Below are 7,261 nucleotides of genomic sequence, written 5' to 3'. Positions count from 1 at the left end.
TTTAGCGACGGAATTTAGTTGTCGGAATTATCAACGAAATTTGCGATGGATTTTTTGTCGGAAAAAACGAAAAAATTTGTACACTAAATATTCTTAATATTTGTACGAAAATACGGGTTATTATTAATTAATAAAATAAAAAAATATGTGTTGATTGTTAATAAAATATAATGTCATTAAAATAGTATTTATTATAAAAGAATGTACACATAATAAAATTAGTTATTTTTTTTATTGAATTTTAGTATAACTTTATTTAGACTATTAATTTTTTAATATTGAATAATGAAATTTTGTGTATTTTTCTTTTTATGAAAAAAATAATTAAGTAAATTCCAAGGTATTCAACACACCACAATTAAAAACACATCACAATTATATTAAGATAGATAGATTCTCAAATTTAAAATAACAATAGAAAGGATCCAAACATACATTTGTTTGCCTTTGACTGAAGGTCAAAAAGCAAATTATTTTTTGATGTTGAAATATCATTATGTATGTATAATTGATCCATGTTGAAATATATCAACAGTGAAAATAAGAAGCCAAAGAGGTAGCAAGCAATGTACTTTGGTTATTGGGGTGGTGTGAATATAATGAATATTGTGGTCAACAGAGACAAAGGAGTGTATTGTGAAGCTAATAGTATTTCTAGACAGTCATTGAGACAAGTATACGTGCACATGTGATGTGTCAACCTCAATTGAGTCTACCAAAAATATTCCAACTTTCAATCAATATTCAAACTCTTTCAAACACTAGTAGTGATGTAATCCAACCTCACCATTCAACATTCAACATCACCAATTCACCATAGCCATATAATAACTTCAATAGTTTTTTTGGTGACTAATAATTTCAATAGTTTAATTTTAATAGAGTGTAAAGCGATTTATATACTCGTATAATTACATTTATTTTTTTGAATGACAGTTATTTACGAGGTTAATGTAAAAAATAATTATTATTATTAATGTAACGTTACATAATTAAATGTACGTATAAAACTATTTTATACTGACATTAAAATTAAATTCATAAGTTCTAACTTCTAACCCTATAACATAACATGCACGTAATTAATTAAACATATATATAGTAAGAGAAGAATTTTAAATATTTTAAAATATTGGTGTTCTAATAATTTTAATTATTAACTTTAATCTTATATATATTTAACAATTAAAATCAGTGGAATATTAATACTATTAGGATCGGATATCTAAAATTTTTCAATGGCATATACTTACAAGTTTTTCTTTTTAAATATTAATTTAATTTGGATTAGTTAATAATACATAGAAATGAAACCACATACAAGAGAAGAAAGGGGGTAATGGCCTCCCCAACCATCAATTTTTTCTTGTAAATTATATATAAATTTTATTTTAGTCCTCTTAAAATTTATATTTTGGTCTTTAGTAATTATATATATATTTTTTGGCTCTTCGTTAAAAGTTAATCTAGCTTCGTTCCCATAATATATTTTTCCAATATGAATCAAAGCAAAACAAAGCAATGGTTTTCTTTTCTTTTCTTTTCTTTTTTTTCCCTCAATGTTAAGTGATTAAATTTTCTTTTTAGCATTACATTTAAATTAATATTTTTTAGTGAAAGTAAAATTGGGTGAAAAGTGATGATTGTAACTATATTTTTTAAAAGAGTGGACATTGTATATGATGTCTTTATTTTTTAATATTTTTTATTGCAAAAAAATAATTGTCTCTTTCCATTGAAAAACACTTTTCACTATAGTAATTAATATCCTTAAATTAGTACTAGTTAACTCTCTATCTTTCCAAACTAAAAATATTGGGTCCTAATATTCCCTTTTTTCACTTATAGTAATTATACTAATTTTCTATTTTAGAAAAAAAATATTTTTCTAATAAAATTATTAATTTAATTATAATCATTATAGAACTATTAATTCTTTATATATATAACTAGGGATAATTCTTATGTATTCCCTCAAACATTATACAGTTGCTCAGGTTAAATAGTTGACTGAATAAAGAAAAGAACAACTAGGAATATAATATTAACAAGTGATACAAAAATTGTTATATATGGGGGCATAAGAAAAAGATAGACCTAACAAATTCTTAGTAAATTAAAGTTACAATTAATTATTAGAATTTATTTCATATGCATCAATCTTTAGATCATTCTAAACTTAGTGGGACAAGTGCGCTGCCTCTAAGAATCAAGCAAACCATGCTTATGTCAGTGCATCGAATCTAACATAATTAATAAAATTAAATGAAATTAAGAGTTAATATTTTTTTTTGTTACCCACGGTATTCCCCAGCCCGACAGGCCAAAGACTAATTCGTCGCGGATCGAAATTCCATTTAAGGGTCTGTCGCTGGCCAATAAGTTGCTGCATGCACAAGACGGAATTCAAACCCCCCGACACTTACTTAAGCGGACGAGTGAGTTGACCACTCGACCAACTCAAATTGGTTAATTAAGAGTTAATTAGTTCATTTAGGAACCATATGCACAAGATATTAATTAATCTTCAAACATCATTGCCCATATCTAGTGATATCTACTCTTTTTTCCTTACATCTTTTGAGTATATAGTATTATTAATTATTAATTATAAAATAATTATCTCAAAAAACTGAATTCTAATTGATAGGGTTCAGATTTAGGTATACGTTGCCACATGCACAAGTTCTATAAAGTTTATAATTTGAAGTGTCTGAAGAGCACGGGTTACTTTATCTAATCTTTCTTTACGGCCTTAATTAATTACGATTTTTATTTTAATCTAAAAGTTATTAACCTACAAGATTTCCAATAATGATGATGGCCATGATGGCAGCCACTACTACTACTTCTGTTCTAAACAAGAAAATTAATTAAACCTATGATTAAGGGTCAAAGAGATGCCCTCATTCCATTCTTTTCCTTTTAATTTAGTTTCCCTTTTATCAAGATGAATCATTCTTTCATTGCTTACGCATATATGCTTCCCTTTTTCATTCCTCTATCTCTTTTTTTTTTCCTTTTTAAATGTGTATATTATCAAGAGCAATGTTAAATGATTAATAAGTATTTTTACTAATATTTGACTAATTTATTTTAAATATTAAAGACTAAAGATTAAATTTTAAATTTTAATAATATAAAAAGGTGGAAACTCAAGTGGAGTCGACTTCACATGAAGTTGATAACTGAGAGCCGTTAGATGATTTGACTGATTTGACTAAATTTTCATCTAACGGCTTTTATCTATCAACTTCATTCACGTAAAGTCGACTGCAGCTGAGTTTTCACCATATAAAAATAATAAGATATTAATCTAAAATATTAACTAATACTGATAAAAAATATGGGCTCCTAATATACATTTTTGTATTATATATCAATAGCACCCTTTGAAACTTTAAAGGGTATGCAATTTCTTATGCAAGGATATTATTGTTAAGAGAATCATGTAACGGATTGGATATAATTACAAGATATGCTTGAGTTATTCCAACTTCCTATAGGAATATATGTACCTTAATATTTTTTTTTTATATAGGTTAGTTTTATTTTTAGAAATGATTTTTGAAGAGAAGTAGAAGCATTCAATATATGCATCTATCATATTAAATATTTGAAAATTAAAAAATATTCGTTTCCTGTCTACTATCTATATATATATAAATATTCAACCATTAAAATAATCAAATTTATTATAGTAAAATAATCAAAGATGTAATATATACAAAATAAAACTTATTTATAATAATATAATAAATTTTTTTATGAAATCCTAAATACATATTTTTATATATAATAATGAATTAATATCTGATTTTTTGTATATCTATAACATGACTGTTGACAAAGTTAATTCATTACTAGCCAAGTCCGATCACGTGAATTTTATTGAATAATATTAAGATAAGATTGGTTAATATTTAAATTTAACTTAATTTGCTAGAAGAATTTATCTCATATAGAACAACCGTTACTATCATCCATTAACACTTGATGAGATGTTAAAAATTGAACTTAAAAAAGTGTAATAAATTAAATTCCAAAACTAGTCGAAGATAAAGTCATGATAACCTTTTTTTTGTAGAGTAAACTGATTACTGGACCAATTCAAATTGATTATAAAATCATGATAACTTTTATAAATATATAATGAGCTATTCTCAATTATTATTTATTAATATTTTCTCTTAAAAAAATAAAATTTTTGGGTCTTCTAGAAGGGTTCTGATGCATGGGATTAAAGCATGCTTCTCTATTTGAGAAGAGATATATATATATATATATATATTAAATTATTAATTAATTATATATAACAGTAACTGAAATTGAAAAAGGTGGAATATCTTTTAATTTTATGTAGTAAATTAAACTGTGTGCATGAGGCATAGTTTTTTTCTGACTTGAGCGGAAAGAGCATACCAACATGGCAATGGCATCAACCAATTAAGGTCCCTCACAATATAAATTTTGCGCTTTCGGTCATTAATTTCGTCATCATCACTTCAATTATTGCTCCAAAAATATAATTAATTAATCGAGAAAGTTTGGAAACGAAAGTTCAGGGAGCAGCCAAAACATTCCTTCTTTTACATTAATTAATATAATTAAACTATATTTAGTTTTTATCCTCTCACGCCTCTTTTGATTTTTTATACTAAAATTGATTTTAATAATAATTATATTTAATATTAAAATATTTGATTGTATTAAAAATATATATTAATAATATATAATGTATTAATCTATTAGCAATCAATGTATTTTCTATAAATAATATTATTTCACAAAATATAAAATTTGTATTCCTAAAGATCATATGCAACTTTGTGATAGAAAATTTGTCTTATAATATTAAAATTCCTGAAGCCATATGCTATTTTTATAAGAAAATAAAATTGCTTATTCATCTCTATTTTATAAGTGTTCAATTCTTATTAACAATGTAATAAATTTTTTTCTACAAATATTGTCCTATCTTTTAAATTATTTCACATGTGTCTCAATAGATCATGATATTAAATTATTTTAATATTTTTAGTTAATATTCATATGTATATTTATTTACGGTAATACTAGAGAAATAAAAAAAATAGCCATAACTTATCTTATTTAATATTCATTAATTGTCATAACAATTAATGAATGCTAAATAAATAAGATAAATTATGACTATTTTTAACTAATTTTTTTTGTTATAAAATATTTTTTATTTATTGATTGATTTTAATCTGATCTGTTAATAATTATATTTAATATTTTTTTTCATATTTTTTTTTATTTTATTTTATAATATATAATTTGTATGTAAAAATATGAATTGTGTATTGTAGAAGTTATTAAAATATATTTAATTTAACATCCATAATTTTATATATATGATATTTATAATTTTAAAAATATAATTCTATAATCTACAAATTGAAATTGATTTATTATAATTTATTATTATTTTTTTATATTGCAAGTCACAAACCAATATTTTTTATGTTTTTTATTTTCAATAAATTGAGATTAATCGAGTTTGATATTTTGAATTTTTTTTTACATAGTATATTGTGGTGATTTGAAAATATTTTTTAGGGTTAATAATATCAGGATTTAATCTTTCATTTTAAATAAAGATTATATAATTATAGATGTAATAAGTTAATAATGAGGGAGAGATTTTTTGGATTTGATTCTCATAAAAATAAATTTGATTTTTGGTGTATTAAATAAAAAGAAATATTTATAAAAATAAATTAATTGTGTCAATTAATTAAAAAGAGTGATTTCCACCTTGATCTCTTATAAGTGAGAATGTTATTAATGTGATTTTTGGCTATGTAGCATGGCTCATTAAAAACCAATTTAAGTGTAAGTACTAGCTAATATATCATATTAAAGTAGAAGGCAGGTAAGTACTAGCTAATAGCCGCACCCATATATGTATGTAATCAACATAAGTAGACAATTAAGCTTAAATTAAGTCTAAGTTTTTAACTAGTGAAATATCTTTTCAACTCTTGGAGATACTTATGTAAATGGTTATTCGGTAATTGGATCCAAATATTTTTGCTGGTTTGGGTCGAGCTCTTGCATTCTTTTGTTTGAACTTTGGGCCTCATATTCTTTGAATTATTTAGATGCAGAATTTAGGATAAAAAAAAAATAAAGTTACAATATAAGTTAATAATCATAGGTTGGTCTAATAATTAATTTATTAGTCTATTAATTAAATTGTCTCTATATTAATAGCGTAGAGTTTGCACTTTGCAGGTAGTTTCATTGTAAAAGGTACACATTGTCTTTTTTTTTTTTTTTGTATCAGAGTATCTATTATGTTAGAAATCCAATAATTAATCCCTCAAATATTGATAAAAACACAAAGTGGATGACCCTTCTAAATAAACAAACTCTATTCTTATTTTCTAGTGAATATTGAACTCGAGAGAAATGATTAAAGGAGACAGACCTTCATTCATTTGTGCCAGCTTACGTTGGTGCACATGTTTTCCGATTAATGTTGAATTATGATTCATATTGGATAATTAAGCATACACAAATCCATATGCATTAATACTGTCAATAGGGCTGATCTCGTAGGGCTTTGAATCCTAATTCATAGGGCCAAGATAATATCACAATAAAATGCCTTACAACCAAACGGGCCAACTTTTCAAAAAGCCCATAGGGCTAAAAGTCCTCATGGAGCAAAGGATCTAGGGCTAATCTATGGGCCACCTTTCTTTTTTTTTTTAAACAAAAAGAAAATAAATTTACTTCCCAATTAATTGCCTAGTGTGATTTTTGAGAAATCGAGAATAATAAAAATATGATGAGATTTTGTATATTAATAATAAAAAATAAACTAAGTTAGATTAGTTCAGTGATTAGCTCACTAGTCTGCTTAAGTAAGTGTCGAGGGTTCGAATTCCACTTGATACATGCAGCAACTCATTGGTCAACGACAAACCCTTAAATGAAGTTCAGTACAACGACGGATTAGTCCTTAACCTGTCGGGTTAGAAGATACCATGGGAAACCAAGCAACTTTTGTGTTTTGTAACCATCAATTGGTCATTAATAATATTTTTAATGGTGTGAGATTAAATCTAATAGTGTAGAATCATTCAATTTTCTTTTGATGATTAAATACTGGCCAACTTTTTAAAAAATTGCTGACCCTCAAGACTTTTACATAATAATAATAATAATAATAATAATAATAATAATAATAATAATAATAATAATAATAAAATGTGTCCTTTGACTTTAT

The sequence above is a fragment of the Arachis hypogaea genome, chromosome 7 (assembly GCF_003086295.3).
Source record: "Arachis hypogaea cultivar Tifrunner chromosome 7, arahy.Tifrunner.gnm2.J5K5, whole genome shotgun sequence".
Lineage (NCBI taxonomy): Eukaryota > Viridiplantae > Streptophyta > Magnoliopsida > Fabales > Fabaceae > Arachis > Arachis hypogaea.
The sequence above is the reverse complement of the archived record's forward strand: the minus strand, read 5'-3'. Positions refer to the sequence as shown.